The 17,450-nt window shown below is 40.0% G+C and overlaps 1 long non-coding RNA gene across 2 annotated transcripts; it reads right to left on the reverse strand.

The window, feature by feature from the left end:
- Positions 1 to 3,169: 3,169 nt before the first annotated feature.
- On the reverse strand, positions 3,170 to 7,522 carry LOC119044965 (uncharacterized). 2 transcript variants are annotated; one of them, XR_005081706.2, is made up of 3 exons: positions 7,356 to 7,522; positions 4,860 to 5,047; positions 3,170 to 4,387 (listed from the first exon to the last, which is right to left on the reverse strand). It is a non-coding gene; the product is annotated as an uncharacterized LOC119044965 (long non-coding RNA). The 2 variants fall into 2 exon arrangements; XR_005081707.2 differs by having other exon boundaries at positions 6,725 to 7,522.
- Between the last annotated feature and the right edge of the window lie 9,928 nt (positions 7,523 to 17,450).

A 17,450-nucleotide genomic window follows, 5' to 3' on the forward strand; every position in this document is an offset into this window, starting at 1 on the left:
AAGGAACAGCAGAAACTTCCTGCCAAGTATCTTGAAGGCAGAGATGACACAGCTGGCTTGGGAGATCCATATAAGCAGAAATGTCCAGACAAGACTGAAAATGTCCATTTTTGTATTTCTTTTCTACATCGAGGACTTTATTATCACAACATTAATATTACAACTTGTGGCCCAACATTTGAATTTTGCAGTTTGAACTCTGGCTACTTTAGAGTAGCCTCTAACTCTGCTCCTTAGAGTAAGAAACTTTCTGCAAAACAAGAATTCTGTGCTGTTTCATTTTGTTAATAATTACCCAAACACTTTTGTCCTACAAGCATGAACCAGAATTAGGATACTGATAAATGCCTAATCATATGTTACACATCATCTGCATCTCATAACAGCACTTCTACTCATTGAGTCAGCCAACTATTCAAAGTGATACAGGGTGCAGCGGGGGGGGGGGGCGGGGGGGGGCAAAAAAGGATTTGGAATGGTGTCCAGAATTCAAAGTGTATAGGAATATTGGAGAGACATATAAGATGTCCTCACCCCCCCCAGGGGGAAGAGACCAATAGAGCAGGGCCATTGAGAGCTGTTTTGCATAGCAACAGTTTTGCAGCTAACCTCTGGAATGATTATTGAACATATCTATAACCTTTAACTGGTTTCATAGATATGTTCAATAGTTGTGGCCAAGTTTTGAGCCGGAGAGGGAGAAGGGAGTAGCTGGGGACTCAGGATGGAACTAGGGGCTGCCCCCCTGGGGGGGAAGGCCTGCGAGAGTGCTTGGAAAAGATGGGCTCCAGGACATGAGGTGATAACTGTCCAGGTGAATGGGAAAATCACGCAGCTTTGCCAGAATGGAGGTCCCTGCAGCCAGGTGAAGAAGAAAGACAAAGTGCTTTTGGTGGAGTGAGAACCCCTGCAGCTTTGGTAGAAGAGGCCCACGCAACTTTGGGGTGCCCCCTTTGGCCGAGTGGCCTGGAAAGCAAGAGACTTTGACTGGAACTGGGTACAAAGAACTCTTGCCAGTGGACCGTGAGAGGGTACCACAGTACTTTGGATTAACTCGAGTTTCTGTACAGTGACACAGCTGACGGTGCCAGCGGCCTGAAACACAGACGTGTGCTCTTTTCCTGATTTACGGTACCCGGAGTTGGGACAGTGGGAGAAGGGAGAGCTGTGCGGGTGTAGGTGTATACCCTAAAGGACTTTGATATTTTAGTGGAGGCGTTAGGCCTGAATAGCATTAAATAAACATTTTGTTTCCTTTTCACAAATCTCTGCCATTGAGAGATGTCTTTCCAATTGGTGGCGGACAGAAGAGCCCAGTAGATATTAGTATTTTGTTTTTGGGAGGGGCCCCTGTTGTATAGCAGTTTTCGGCAAACCTAGGTGGGCCAAATATTGTATTGCCACTCCCCCGGACCTCTTGTTTGGTAACAAAAGGTCCAGCTGCCCCCACCAAATAAGCAGTAATGTACATTTATGATCTTATTTTCCTAAGAAATACATCTCTTTGATCATGAGCTCCTTATGGCTTTTAGCTTTAGAAACCTTGCCCATCCCACCCATTTTGGAACATGTCCAGTTAATACCAAGGCCTGTGTCCTAGATTTGCATATGATATATGAGTAAAATGATCTGTTAATTTACTTTGCAATTGTAATTAACAACATGATTCTGAAAACTGGTCCAAAAAATAACGTTTTCTTCCTTCTCATTTACCCTTTTCCCTGTAATGTCAGCCAACACCAGAAGCAAAAAAAAAAAAAAAAAAAAAAGGCGGGGGAGGGTAGGCCTATAAAATTAAACTGAGAAAGGCCTTTAAGGGGCGGACCCAATTCTTCCCGCCCTGAAAGGCCACACTTCCCAGCAACCCTGGCGCTCAAGTCACTGCAACGGCCCTTGCGGTAAGGCATCTGCAACTCCCCGTTATGTTAAGGCTACGAGGGAGGGCTTCCAAGGTCTGCCCAAAGGACTCTCAGTCGCAAACCCACTGCCTTGGCACCCCCGTCCCCACTAGCTGCTTTTCGGACTCCCTGCTGGAGCTGCTGGAGCTTTTTCCGCTTTCCACCATCTGGCTCAGGCACCTCTGCGGGCTACTCTGGGCCCACAAAGAGAAGGTCCCCAGGCTCCTGGTCTAGCTCCTCGTCCGGGCTCTGCGAAACTGTGGCCACTAGATGGCAGCATGACTTCACCAATACACCCAACCCAGCTCCCGCCCTTGTGTTTGAAAAAAAGTGGTACTCAGCTTTAAAACCTAAATCACCTCTCATCTGAAGCAGATCTTTCAGGAGTCTTGGTATGCTCTCACGTGTTTCCTTAAATGTGTTTGATTAGTATCAGGCCTATAAACTTCCTCGCACATGACTTTTTGGGTTGTTTTTTTTTTTTTTTGCCATTGTGCCATGAGTCCTGTAGGTCTTATTTTAATTTCCCAGTTTTATTTATTAAGTGAATGTCAAGATACTGAGTATACAAATGATGAGAACTCAGAACAAATACTTAAGATAAATAGCCCACTCCACTACTCAGAAGTGACCACCAGTGTACTTTCTATTGCCTTATAAACCGGATAGCATTTTGGGGGTAGTATTTTCCCCACTCATCAGCAGCTGTTCACAAACAACATTTGGAAGGGTTTCATCTTATTGTGCAATATCAACGTCATTCTGCATAGACTATGTGGACTGTGGAAAGTAACCTCACAGGGTAATCTGATCTTAAATTCCTAACTGGGCAGCTCAAGGTGGGTACTGACACCTCAGGCCTGTTCTGTAGTGGATGGTTTGTCCTTTGTCTCAAGCAAGCCTTGTCCATTGTTTCTGTGCATCTAGGTTAACTGGGCTTGGAAATAAGTCACAACACTACCCTCAAGAAAGCACATAATCTTGTTAACTGTCCTGTCATCCAGTCTCCCTCTTGCTTTCTCCCACCTCCCTGCAATCTTTCCTAAATTTTCTTTTTAACATCAAACATATCAAAGAAGCTGAAAAACTGTTACTCTCTTGAGCATTTCGGATCTTGCTCTCAGGCCTGTGTCCTCATTTTGGCTCAAATAAATTCTTGTAACCATTCTCTACAGGTTTGTAGATTTCTTGCATTGACAGGATTTACCATACCCTTGACAAGATTATTATTTGAATTTATTCCCAAATTATTCTAGCCAAGGTCTGTAGCTTGTTTCTTTTTTCTTTGTTTGTTTGTTTGTTTGTAAAGATTTTTATTAATTGAGGTATAAGTGCCATATGCTATCACATTAATTAATTAAGCTGTACAATATCATGATTCAATATTTGTATACATTGCAGACTGATCGCCACAGTAAGTCCAGATAACATTGTGGGTGACACAGAAACATTCCTTTACATTCAAGGTTCTAATAATGAAATAGACATGAAACAGATTAGTAAAACAAAATGACAAAATTTAAGGCATACATACGCATGGGAAGCCCTTGTACATGAGAGTCAGAGATTCCACAGGAAGGAAAGTCTGTAACACATCTCAAGCTAGGGATGAGTTCACAGGCCTTTGGGGTCTTTGAAGGGTCATTGCAGGATGCTAAGGAGAGCTGATGTTTAGTAAATAGAAGTTTGCCCTGCCATATAGGTGCATCAAAAAGATTGTGGCTGATGATGTGTTATTATGGGCAAAGCCCCTAATGCAAGTTTTTCTAGATAATTAAATGAGGAACAGAAGTTTCTCTTGAGCCCATAGCTAAAGTTGTCTTCAGCTCTAAACAATCCACATACCACACAGGCCCATCTCAGAGTCACTTGTTCTGCACTTCCACAGTTCTCTCCTCTAAAACTTTCCTGGATGTTTCACACTCAAGGCTGAGCTGAGGGACTGTTCAGTCTCAGTCCTGAGAAAAGTCCATGCAGTTCAGGTGAAGTTGTGTCTCACCTCGGAAGGCAGTGTTACTCCCAAAGTTAAGCCTCTGGTGCAAGCAGTGAAATATATAATGAGGCATCTCTATGGACACAAAAGAAAAACCAAGCGTAATGATAGGAGCAGACTTCCTCAGGTTCTGAGTTCTGAAAGCAGGCATTTGAGTTTTCTAGATGTCCATGTAGAATTGTGTTTCGATGTGGTGAAGGCAGGCAGTGAGAGTCTGATAGATTCTCCTGGCCTGCAGCTTGCAAGTCTCTGGTGATCTTTCTGCAGCAGGCTTGAAGACTGTCAGTAGATGAGCCATTGTGGTGATTTCTGTAAAGCCAACATCAACTTGTCCCACTTTAGCTTGCAAGACCTCGGTGGGGAAAAGGGTAGCTTTAGTTCTCAATGATTCCAAGTTAAAGGATGGAAGAATTAACATGTTGGTTTGGAGGTTCTCAGCCAAATATTTAAGAGCACTAGAAAAGTTCAGGATTCAGTCCTGTTCATAGGTAGACAACTAAAAAAAAATTAAAATTAAAATTTAAAAATTAAAAAAACAAACCAACAACCTCAAAACAGAATGAACAACCTTAGAACATAATACCCACTAATGTTATATCATCCTTTGTATTCAAACAAATTTTCTCTCTTAAAATCACACTCATTTTTATCAAAGATAGCAAAATTATGACTAATTTATATGCAACATAAGTCTAGTGCATTTACTAGGCTTGATTATTTGTATAAGCCCAGCGAGAAGAGTAATTAAACACATAGACTCTTTTAAATCTGCTTTTCTGAAATTTTTTCATAAGGAATCTTTAGTCTGAACTTAAAAAGGCCTCCGAAGGCTTGAAAATCCTAGTCAAGGACTTGCTGTCAGATGATGCCTTCGATATCTATAGATTGGGGTGGATTCCTCTCTTCTCCAGGTTCCCAAAATATCCCGAGGTGCCTGCACCTGCCAAAAAGTGATATTCTTTACTCACGTGGTGAGGCCGCTGGTGATGGTGTGAACAAGCTGCCAGGCCAATATTTTCAAGAGTTTTTGTTGGCTTCCATAAGTCGGTCTTAATTCCTTAAAACTGTGTGGTCATTACCGGAGTCTATGCGTGTCTTGGTCATACATGGCATTCCAGTCAAAGCCTTGGTAATAAAACCGGTTTCCAATTCTGTCCTGTTATAAAGAGAATAGATTCATACTGAATTTAAGCAAACAAACATATTTTCATAATAGTCACGGAGAGATTCCAAACTCTGGAGGGATCAGGCAGAGAGAAGAAAATAAACGTTTCAATGCTGCTCACACAGATGTAATTTACCAAATTGCTAAATCAATGGAAGTTTTAAGAGAAGCTTCCTTTCATCTGAAATTAAAAAGATTTTTTAAAAACCAGAAAACTCAACCGGACATTGTAACCATTTCTACCAGTTCATTCAGTCCTGTGCAATTAGATTTGTTCTGCCTGAACCCAGTTTTCCCACTTAGTTCTCCTGACCCTGCCTGACAATTGAGGGTGATAGGGCCAGTGATGATTCCAAGAAGTCTGCAAAGCTGTACATCAAGATTTATATGATTTGAAAAAAAAAAAAGATTTATATGATTTGTTCAGTAAAGTGGGTGTGTAACTCACTAGAGGTTGTGGAAGGTATACCCCAAATAGGAAGCAATTTCTTCGCCATTGTGAGGGCATCAGCCTCGTGGCTGGGGACAGCTTAAACTTATCCAGAAAACACACACACAACAAGAACATATTGATAATCCAAACTTCGTGGCTGTTGAATGAAATCCAGCTTACCTGTACTCAGGTGGATAAAGAAATGCAAAAAGCAAAAAAAAAAAAAAAGCCAGGGATCCTGGAAGAACCGAGTGACCATCTTGGGGTTCTCATGCCCCCAACTATTCATGTAATTTATAGGCCTTGTTTACCCATCTTAATATCTCTGCTTCAGAAGCAGACCATTGCCATGTTTCCAGCACAGCAGAAGGGCAAGGGTCTGGCAAATGAGGAGTTTGTTTTGCCAAACTAGATGGAACTCCATCCTCTTGTGCTGCAATGTGAGACTTGGGTCTCAGTCCTTTCAGTGTGTCCCTCAGTTTTGGTGACTGACACCTGGTGCAGGACATCTCAGATTTCCAGGAATTTCACAGAATTTCTGGAACACTTACAACAGACTTACACAAAAACAACATAAAGAAGACTCAGTGTTGTTTCTTATTTGTCAGTGTTTCCCACACCATTATAACACACCAAAAATAAGCCTACCTAGTTAAGTATTTCTCTTGTATAAGGAGAGAAAACATTTCTTTTGAGGTGTTCCAGAAGTCCCTCTAGAATAAACCTCAAAGTTATTCCCAGGTCAAGACTCTATTTATAATTTAAATTTTGGAAGTCTGTCAAAATGTGTCAGAAAGCTTGAGCATTTGACTTAACAGGATCATGGGTCATTATGAAGCAATACTTAATTATCCATTTAACCAGGGAGACAATAATAGATTTCAAAGACAAATATATATATGTTTATATAATTGGTTGCAAAACTTAGGTCTTACTATTGAGGTCATTCAGTTTTCTTAAGTAATCAAGGATCTGATTAAGACAACATAAAACATAGAAACTTATTTTAATAAAACACAATCTTTTCTTTGGAGGCAGAAAAGTTTTTCACAGCTTCAGTAGCAGACCAATCGTCCTTTATAGCAGAGAAAACCCTCATCTAATTTTGCATCATTTTACTTTTGAGATTTAAGTTCTCTCCCACGAGTAAATTCTTTTCAGTATTCCTTAAGTTTTTTTTTATTCCATTGATTTTAGAAAGAGAGAGAGAAACACCAATTTGCTGTTCCACTTACTGATTATTTTCACTGGTGGATTCTTGTATGTGCCGTGACTGGAAGAACCTGCAACCTCTTGAGATTTGGCTCTAAGCAACTGAGCCACTCCACTAGTGCCAAATTTATTTTAGTCTCACCAGCTTGGCCACATAGAAAATGTCCTTTCTCAAGACCCCTTTTACACAGACCTCTTGTAACTATGTAGTTCAGATTTCTGTCCTGTTTTGTTTTGTTTTTTCCCATTCTGAAACAGTGAGCCTCACTTTAGGATAAAATTAATGTTCTTTCCCTCAAAAATACATCTCCATATCTAATACCTATTTTTATGGGTCGAAACAGAGTCTCCTTTTTTGTATGCAGTTATTTCCTCTATTATTTTATTCTTGTTTTGATTACGTTTATTAAAATTCTTAACGTTTAAAAACCTTTATATCTAGTGAAAACAAAGTATCTAGTGAAAAGTAGTGAACTGTTACACCACTATTCATTCACTCATTCTTTTTTTCTAATTTATTGGAGTGACGTTGGTTAATAACATCAGATGACTTTCAAAAGTGCTATTCTGTAACAAATCATCTCTCTATTGTGTTGTGGGCATACCACCCAAAATCTAGTCTCTCTCTGTCCCCATATAACTGATCCACTATACCTTCTGCATTCCACTCCTCTCGTGTTCCCCTCCGGTAACCCCTTAAGTTGTCTGTGCTTGCAGCAGGGATACTAAAGAAGCGGCCTGCAAAATAACTGGAGAAGGTCTCTAAGGCCCGAGCCCAATTCCTCCCTCCTACGGCCCGAAACGGCCACACTTCCCATCAGTCCTGGCGCTATAGCCGGAGGGCCTGGCTGGAGAGATACAAACTTCCGCCCCATCCCCCGCCGTTGTTATGGCTACGGGACAGGGCTTCCAAAATCTGCCCAAAGGAATCTCAGTCGCAAGCCCACTGCCCTGGCACCCCCGTCCCCACTAGCTGCTTTTCAGACTCCCTGCTGGAGCTGCTGTTGCTTTTTCCGCTTTCCACCATCTGGCTCAGGCACCTCTGCGGGCTACTTCTGGGGCCACAAACAGAAGGTCCCCAGGCTCCTGGTCTAGCTCCTCGTCCCGGCTCAGCGAAACTGTGACCACTAGATGGCAGCATGACTTCACCAATACACCCAACCCAGCTCCCGCCCTTGTGTTTGAAAAAAGTGATCCTCAGGACCAAAACTTAAATTACCTCTCAGCTGAGGCAGATCTTTTCCTAGAGTCATGGTAGCTCCCTCTTCTTTCTTTAAATGTATTTGATTAGTTGTAGGCTTGTAAACTTTCTGGCTCATGACTTTTTGGTTTTTTGGTCATTGTGCCAAGAGTCCTGAAGGGCTTATTAATTTCCCTGTTTTGTTTACTAAATGAATCATCCTAGCCCAGGTCCATGTATTGCAGTGTGATTGGTTAATAACATATATGTTTCAAAAGTACAATTCTATTGAATATAACACACGATCTGTATATTGCATTCTGCACTGACCACCCAAAATCTAGTCTCTGTCAGTCACCATATATTGGACCCACTTTACCCTCTGCTTTCCCCTCCACTCTGGTTTTTATCTGGTAACCACTCTTATTTTTCATTGTTTTTTGTACTTCGTTTGTTTATTGCTGTCTGTTTATTAGTGAAATCATATGGTTCTTGTTTTTTTGTTAGAGTTTTTTCTATTGATTACTCAAAATTGATCAACGTTGCGAATAGCAGTATGTCACAGTTACTCACAGCTGATTAATATTCAATTATATATATATACACACACACAGAGACCACATCTTTTAAAAAAATTTATTTATTTATCTTTAGAGGAGAAGGGAAGGAGAGAGGGAGGGAAATTTCAATGTATGGTTGCCTCTCACGTGTCCTCTGCTGGGAACTGGCCTGCAGGGAACCTGCCTGCAACCCAGACATGTGCCCTGACTGGAAATCGAACCGCGATCCTCCAGTTCACAGGCCTGTGCTCAGTCCACTGAGCTACACCAGCCAGGGCTAGACCACATCTTTTTTATACAATTATTCCTTGAAGAACATTTGGGAAATTTTTATGTGTTGGCTGTGATATATATTGTGTATGAACACAATCATAATACATATATTTTTATATTGAATTGTTTTCAAAATTTTTTGTTTATTACAGAAGAGGAAGATATCTCAGTTACATGACAGCATTATTCTTAATTTTTGGAAAAAATGTATACTTTGTTTTCTATAGTGGTTGTACCACTTTCTATTCCAACCATTAGTATTAGGTCTCTTTTTCTTCACATCCTTCCTAACTTTTTTTTCTTTTGGATAATAACCATTCTAACATATGGGGTGGTATCTATTTGTGGTTTTGATTTCCATTTTTCTCTATAGCTAGAAAAGTGCAGCACCTTTTCAAGTATCTGTTGGCCATTTGTATGTATTTGGGTGAAAAATGTCTGCTTGGTTTTTCTTCTAAAATTTGTTATACGATTGTTTGTATGTTTGATGTTTTGTATTGTATGAGTTTCTTTTTTAATATATTTTATTGATTATGCCATTACAGTTCTATTCCCCCCTTCATTCCCTCCACCCTACATACCCCTCCCCCACCATTCTCCCTCTTTAGTTTATGACCACGTGTCTCAAGTTCTTTAGATTCTGTATTTCCCCTACTATTCTTGCCCTCCCCTATCTATTTTCTACCTACCATCTATGCTACTTATTTTCTGTACCTTCTCCCCCCTTCTCCTCCTCCCATTCCCCTGCTGCTAACCCTCCATGTGATCTTCATTTCTATGGTTCTGCTCCTGAACTAGCTGTCCTCTTAGTTTGCTTTTGTTTTAGGTGTGGTTCTTAGTAACTGAGTTTGCTGTCGTTTCACTGTTCATCTTTTTTATCTTCTTTTTCTTAGGTAAGTCCCTTTAACATTTCATATAATAAAGGCTTGGTGATGCTGAACTCCTTGAACTTGACCTTATCTGAGAAGCACTTATGTGTCCTTTCATTCTAAATGAAAGCTTTGCTGGATAGAGCAATCTTGGTTGTAGGTCTTTGGATTTCATGACTTGGAATACTTCTCTCCAGCTCCTTCTTGCTTATAAGGTCTCTTTTGAGAAATCCGCTGACAGTCTGATGGGAACTCCTTTGTAGGTGACTGTCCCCTTATCTCTTGCTGCTTCTAGGATTCTCTCCTTCATTTTAATCTTGGCTAATGTAATGATGATGTGCCTTGGTGTGTTCCTTCTTGGGTCCAACTTCTTTGGGACTCTCTGAGCTTCCTGGATTTCCTGGAAGTCTCTTTCCTTTGCCAGATTGGGGAAATTCTCCTTAATTATTTGTTCAAATAAATTTTCCACTCTTGGCTGTTCCTCTTCCCCTTCTGGTACCCCTATGATTCGGATGTTGGAACGTTTAAAGATGTCCTGGAGGTTCCTAAGTCTCTCCTCATTTTTTTGAATTCTTGTTTCTTCATCCTTTTCTGTTTGGTCATTTTTTTCCTCCTTCTGGTCCACTGCTTTGATTTGGGCCCCAGTTTCCTTTCCATTACAATTGGTTTCCTGTATTTTTTCCTTCATTTCAATTAGTTTAGCCTTCATATGTTCCTCTAATTTGCGACTATAATCTACCAGTTCTGTGAGCATCCTGATCACCAGTGTTTTGAATTGTGCATCTGAAAGTTTGACTATTTCTTCATTGCTTAGAGTTATGGGCTCTGGGCTCTGAGTTGTTCTTGAGCCATGTTTTGATTTGTTCGTGCTTGTTACATATGAGGAGCAGAGCCTTAGTTGTTCACCAGGGAGGGGCTACCCAGGTCGCTGGTTTGTGATGCTGTATGTGGGGGCGGGGTCAGAGAGGGACAATGGCGGTCCCCTCTGCCACTTTCCACTACTGGGGCCTGCACGGTCTGTCTCACTGCTTCGCTCCTTCAAATGTGTGACTGTGGTCAGCCATCACTGAGTCCACCGCCTTGTGCTTTCAGTGGGTCTGCCTGCTACTCTACACCTCGGATCCACCTACAGCTGTCAGTGCGCCTGGGTTGCGCGCCTGGGTTGCGCGCCTGGGTTGCGCGCCTGGGTTGCGCGCCTGGGTTGCGCGCCTGGGTTGCGCGCCTGGGTTGCGCGCCTGGGTTGCGCGCCTGGGTTGGTCTCGTGGATCTTTCCTGACTGACCCCACTCTGCTGTTGGCTCTGCCCCTCTTACCGGTTTGGCTGAAGAGTTCGTTGTTGGCAGACTTCCGTGTAGTTCAATTTTCTGTGGTTTGGCTGCATTTTTGTTGCTAAAACTTTGTTGTTTTTAAACTTGGTTGTGTAAGAAGGCGCAGTGCTTCCGCCTCCATCTTGGCGGAAGTCCCTGTATGAGTTTCTTCTATATTTTGGATATTAGCCCTTTACTGGAAGTATTCTTCGCAAATATCTTTAACCATTCAGTTGATTGCCTCTCTGGTATATTGATAGCTTGTTTGGCTGTCCAGAACTTTTTTTTTTAGAAGATTTGGTTTATTTATTTTTAGAGAGAAAAAAAGGAGGGAGAAAGAGTGGGAGAGAATAAATATCAGTATGTGGTTGCTTCTCACACACCCCCACTGGGAACGTACAACCCAGGCATGTGCCCTGAGTAAGAATTGAATTGGTGACCCTTTGGTTCATAGGCTAGTATGCAAACAACTGAGCCACACCAGTCAGGGCTGTCCAGAACTTTTAAATTTGATGTAGGCTGATTCATTTGATTTTGCTTTTACAACACTTGCCTATGGGGTCAAGGTCATAGAATCGTCTCTGAGACCATGGTCTGTAAGTTTAGTACCTATGTTTATTTCTATGTATTTTATTATTTCAGGGCTTATATTCACATCTGTAATTCATTTTCAGTTAATATTTGTATATGGTGACAGGTAACAATTTAGGGTTTTTTGGGGGTGTATGTCTTTCCAATTTTCCCAACACCATTTATTTAAGAGGCTTTTTTCTTCACTGTATTTATTTAATCCCTTCATTTAATATTTGTTACACATGTACCTGTTGGTTTATTTCAGGCCTCTTAATCCTTGTTCTGTTTCTCTGTCTGGTTTTCTGAAATACCATAGTGTTTTGGTTACTGTAGCTTTGTAGTATAATTTGAAGTCAGAATGTTGATACAGCTGACTTTTTGTATTTTCCTCAGGATTGCTTTTGGCTATTTGGGTCTTTTGTGACTTCATACATATTTAATGATTTTTTTGTTCTGTCTTTAAAAATATGTCATTGTAATTTTGGTGGGAATAGCAATAAATTTATATATTATTTAAGTCAAATGGACATTTTAACTATGTTGGTTCTTCTAATCATGAATGCAAAATATCATTCTATTTCTTTATGTCTTATTTTTTTAAATCCCTTTTGTTGAATTTAGAGAGAGTAGGGAGGAAGAGAGTAACATCCATCTGTTTCTCCACCCATCCATGAACCCACTGGCTTCCTCTTTTATGTGCCCTGATCAAAGATCAAACTCACAACCTTGGCATATTTGGATGACACTCTAAACAACTTAGCAACCCAGCTAGGCCTCTTTGTATCTTTTTAAAAAATTTTGTTGAACAATGTCTTGTAGTTTTTATTGTATAAGCCCTTCACATTTTTTAATTGTTTAGTCCTAGGTATTTTATTTGTTTTGTGGCAATTGCAAAGGACATTGTTTCCTTCATTTTTGTTTTTTGAAATTTTATTGTTTTTATCCATGTTGGCTGGAAGTCCCCCTTTAACTAACTCATTGAGATGTAAAGTTAGGAGAAACTTTTGGCCAAGATGGAGGCAAAAGTAGATACACCTTACCTCCTCACACAACCAAATGAAGGACAACAAATTTAAAAACAAAACAATAACCAGAACTGACAGAAAATCGAATTGTATGGAAGTCAGACAGCCAAGGAGTTAAAGAAGAAACATTAATCCAGACTGATAGGAGGAACAGAGAGGACACACAGCAAGACAGTGGCTGGTAGACTGGGGTGGGCAAGGTGGTAGCTGGTGGACAGGGTCCCACATTTTAATGCAGATAAACCAAGAGGAACAGCTGTGGAGCAAGACAGACTGTGCAACCCAGGGTTCCAGTGCAGGGAAATAAAGCTTCAAAACCTCTGGTTGTAAATACCTGTGGGGGTTGTGGTGGTGGGAGAAACTCCCAGCCTCACAAAAGAGTTAGTTGGAGAGACCTACAGGCACCTAGAATGTACACAAACCACCCACCCAGGAATCAGCACCAGAAGGGCCCAATTTGCTTGTGGGTAGAGGAGGAAGTGACTGAAAGCCAGCCGAGAGTGGAGCAAGTGGCATTGTTCCCTCTTGGACCCCTCCCCCACATATAGTGCCACAGTGAAATGATATAGGTTGCTCTGTCCTGGTGAATACCTAAGGATCTGCTCTTTACTATGTAACAGGAGTGCTGAGACATATATATATATATATATATATATATATATATATATATATATATATATACATACATATATATATATATATCCCAAATGAAAGAAAAGATCAAAGCTCCAAAAATAAAACTAAATGATGAAGAGATAGCCAACCTATCAGGTGCAGAGTTAAAAACACTGGTAATCAGGATGCTCACAGAAATGGTTGAGTATGGTCAAAAATAGAGGAAGAAGTGAAGGCTATATAAAACTGAAATAAAAGAAATGTATAGGGAACCAACAGTGATGGGAAGGAAACTGGGACTCAACTCAATGATGTGGAGCAGAAAAAAGAAATAAACATTCAACCAGAACAGAATAAAGAAATAAAAATTCAAAAAATGAGGAGATGCTGAGGAACCTCTGGGACAACTTTAAACATTCCAACATCTGAGTCATAAGGGTACCATATGGAGAAGAGGAAGAGCAAGAAATGAAAAACTTTTTTGAAAACATAATGATGGAGAACTTGCCCAATCTGGCAAAGGAAATAGACTTGCATGAAATCCAATAAGCTCAGAGAGGCCCAAAGAAGTGGGACCCAAGGAAACACACACCAAGGCACATCATCATTAAGGTACCCAGATTAAAGCTAAGGAGAGAATCCGAAAAGCAGCAAGGGAAAAGGAGACAGTTATCTACAAAGGAGTTCCCAGAAGACTATCAGGCGATTTCTCAAAAGATATCTTGCAGGCAAGAAGGGGCTGGAAAGAAGTATTTGAAGTCATGAAAGGCAAGGACTTACATCCAAGATGACTCTATCCAGCAAAGCTTTCATTTAGAATGGAAGGGCAGATAAAGTGCTTCTCAGATAAGGTCAAGTTAAAGGAGTTCATCATCACCAAGCCCTTATTATATGAAATGTTAAAGAGACTTATCTAAATAAAAGAAGATTATCAAAGCTATGAACAGTAAAATGGCAACAGACTTACAACTATTAACAATTGAGCCTAAAAAACAAAAAATAAAAATAAAAGCAGTAACACTAGGTAAATAACTAGAATAGGAACAGAATCACAGAAATGGAGATCACATGGAGGGTTATCAGTGGGGAGGGGGAGGGATAGAATGGGGGAAAAGGCACAGGGAATAAGAAGCATAAATGGTAGGTACAGAATAGACACAGGGAAGTTAAGAATAGTATAGGAAATGGAGAAGCTAAAGAACTTACGTTACAACCCATGGATATGAACTAAGGAGTGGGGGATGCAGATGGGAGGGGGTAGTGCAGGGTGGAGGGGAATAAAGGGAAAAATAAAATGGGATAACTGTAATAGTATAATCAATAAAATATAGTTTTTTTAAAAAGATGTGAAATTAGGTTGTTTACTTGAGATTTTTCTTATTTCTTGAGATAGGCTGATAATGATAAGCTTTCCTGTTCTTTTAGTGTTTTTTCTGTATCCCAGAAGTTTTAATATGTCCTATTATTCTCATTAGCCTCTATGTGTCTTTGACTTCTTCTTTATTTCTTTGCTGATGCAGTTGTTCTTATAGTAGCATGTTGTTTAATCTCCACATATTTGTGCTTTTTCCACCCTTTTTTTGTAGTTGATATCCAATTTCAAAGCATTGTGGTCAGAGAATACGTTTGGTATGATTTCTATTTTTAAATTTGTTTAGGTTAGTTTTGTGCCCCAACATATAATCTCTCCTATACTTGAGAATGTTCCATGTGCACATGAAAAGAATGTATAATCTGGGTGAAAGGCTATGCAAATATAAATTATTTCCATTTGATGTAATGGGTCATTTAAAGCCAATTTTTAAAATGTTTTTTGTTTAGATGATCTATTCGTAGCTGTCAATAGGGTATTTAGATCCCCTACTATAATTTTAGTTTTGTCCTTTTCTCCCTTTAGTTCTGTGAGTAGTTGCTTTATACATTTTGCTGCTCCCAGGTTGGGTGCATATGTATTAAAATGTGTTATATGTTTTCCTGATATATTGCCACCTTTACAATTACAGAATGTTCATGTTTGTCTCTTTTATTGTCTTTATTTTGAACTCCATTTTGTCAGACATAGTTATTGTTACTCTTGATTTTCTCTGGATCTAACTTGCTTCAAGTGTCAATCTTCACCAATTTGATTTTTAGTCTGGTAAATTTTACAGCTGAGATGTAGCTCTTAATGGCAGTATATAGTTTGGTTTGGTTTTTTAAGTCCATTCTGTGCCTTTTAATTGGTGAGTTCAGTTTATATATATTCAGAGTGATTATTGATTTGTGAAAAATTCCTATAGCAATTTTTCTTTTGTTTTAGGTCTGTGTCTAAATTATTTCTTGCCCCATTTTTCTGTTATTTTGGTTTGGTGATAATCTATATTTTTCTACTGTTTCATCTTTTTATGTTATATATGTCAGTTATAGATTTTTGTTTTGCAGTTACCATTATATTTATGCAAATTTTTTTCTATGTACAATAGTCATTTCTCCTCTGATTACATCTTATTTCCATTTACCTGTGTAAGTTTAGTTCTTTTATCCTTTATATTCATGTTTTTTCTGTCAACAAATAATTTTTCATGCTGTGCATTCATTTCCAAATTGCAGTAGCTATCATTGTCTTTTTAAATGCTTTTAACATTTTTATCCTTTATGTTATATTAAAGTGTTTAATATCCTATTTTGAACAATAGTTACAATTTTCTGCTCTGACTGCCTGTTAGTAATCTTACTCATACTTTAGTATCCTTTTGTCTTTTTATTTATGGTAAAAGAGCCCCTTTTTATACTTCTTGTATGCAGGTCTTATGGTGGTGAATTCTTTCATTTTCAGCATGTATGGAAAAGCTTTTTAAAAAAACTTCATTAACACTATTACAGATGTCCCCATTTTCTCCCCCTTTGCCCACATCTACCCAGCTCCCCCTTCCCTCTGGCCATCACCACAATGTTGCCTGTGACTATGCATCATGCATATATGTTCATTGGATAATCCCTTCACCGTCTTCCATTCAGTCCCCCCCATCCCTCCCTTCATGACAGCTGTCAGTCTGTTCCATGTACCCTCACCTCTGTTTTTATTTTATTTTTTAAGATTTCATTTAGTTATTATTAGAGAGAGGGGAAGGGAGAGAGAAAGGGTGAAAAACATCAATGTGTGGTTGCCTCTTGAGTGCCCCTCACTGGGGACCTGGCCCACAACGCAGGTGCCCTGGCTGAGAATTTAACCAGTGACCTTTGGTTCACAGGCTGGCACTAAATCCACTGAGCTACATTAACCAGGGCTGCTTTTATTTTAATGATAAGTGTATTCTGTTCATTATATTCCATATAAAAGTGAGATCATATGGTACTTGACTTTGACTGGCTTGTTTAATGTAGCATAATAATCTCTAGGTCCATCCATGCTGTTACAAAAGGTAGGAGTTCTTTCTTTTTAACCACCATATGGTATTCCATTGTGTAAATGTAGCACATGTCCACTAACAAATACTTGGGCTGTTTTTAGATCTTAGCTCTTGTAAATAATGTTTCAGTGAACATACTGGTGCATATATTCTTTTAAACTGTTGTTTGGGGATTCTTAAAAGATATTCCCACAAGTAGGATCACTGGGTAGAAAGGCAGTTTCATTTTTAAGATTTTGAGGAAATTCCATACTGTTTTCCACAGTGGCTGCACCAGTCTGCATTCTCACCAACAGTGCACTAGGGGTCCCCTTTTCTCCACATCCTCGCCAGAACTTGTTTCTTGATTTATTGGTAATAGCCATTTTGACATCTTTTCTGATGATTAGTGATATTGAGCATTTTTTCATATGTTTATTGGCCATCTCTGTCTTCTTTGGAGAAGTGTCCATTCAGGTCCTTTGCCCATTTAAAAAATCAGATTGTTCGCCTTCCTGGTATTGAGTTGCATAAGTTTTAAAATGTATTTTGAGCCTTCCAGCCAAGATGGAGGTGTAGGTGGAAACATTGTGCCTCCTCACACAACCAAGTTTAAAGACAACAAAGTTTTAGTAACAAAACCGCAACCAAAACACAGAAAATTGAACTATATGGAAGTCCGGCAACAGTGAACTGTTCAGCCACACCAGTAAGAGGGGCAGAGCCAGAGACTGGCAGAGCAGGGTTGCCCAGGAAAACTCAGCCAGACAGACCCAGGTGAGCAGGCGGAGGTTGGCAGATCCCAGGTGTGGGGCTGCAGCGAGCAGACCCAGTGAAAGCACAGGGTGGCTGGCTGACCACCGTCACACATTAATGCACAGATAAACCAGGCAAAGGAGCAAGCAGTGAGAAAGACCAAGCAGGCCCCAGCTGTGGGAAGCAACAGAGGGGACTGCTATTGATCCTCTCTGACCCCAGCC

The sequence above is a fragment of the Artibeus jamaicensis genome, unplaced genomic scaffold (assembly GCF_021234435.1).
Source record: "Artibeus jamaicensis isolate MK-2021 breed Jamaican fruit bat unplaced genomic scaffold, CSHL_Jam_final contig_240, whole genome shotgun sequence".
Lineage (NCBI taxonomy): Eukaryota > Metazoa > Chordata > Mammalia > Chiroptera > Phyllostomidae > Artibeus > Artibeus jamaicensis.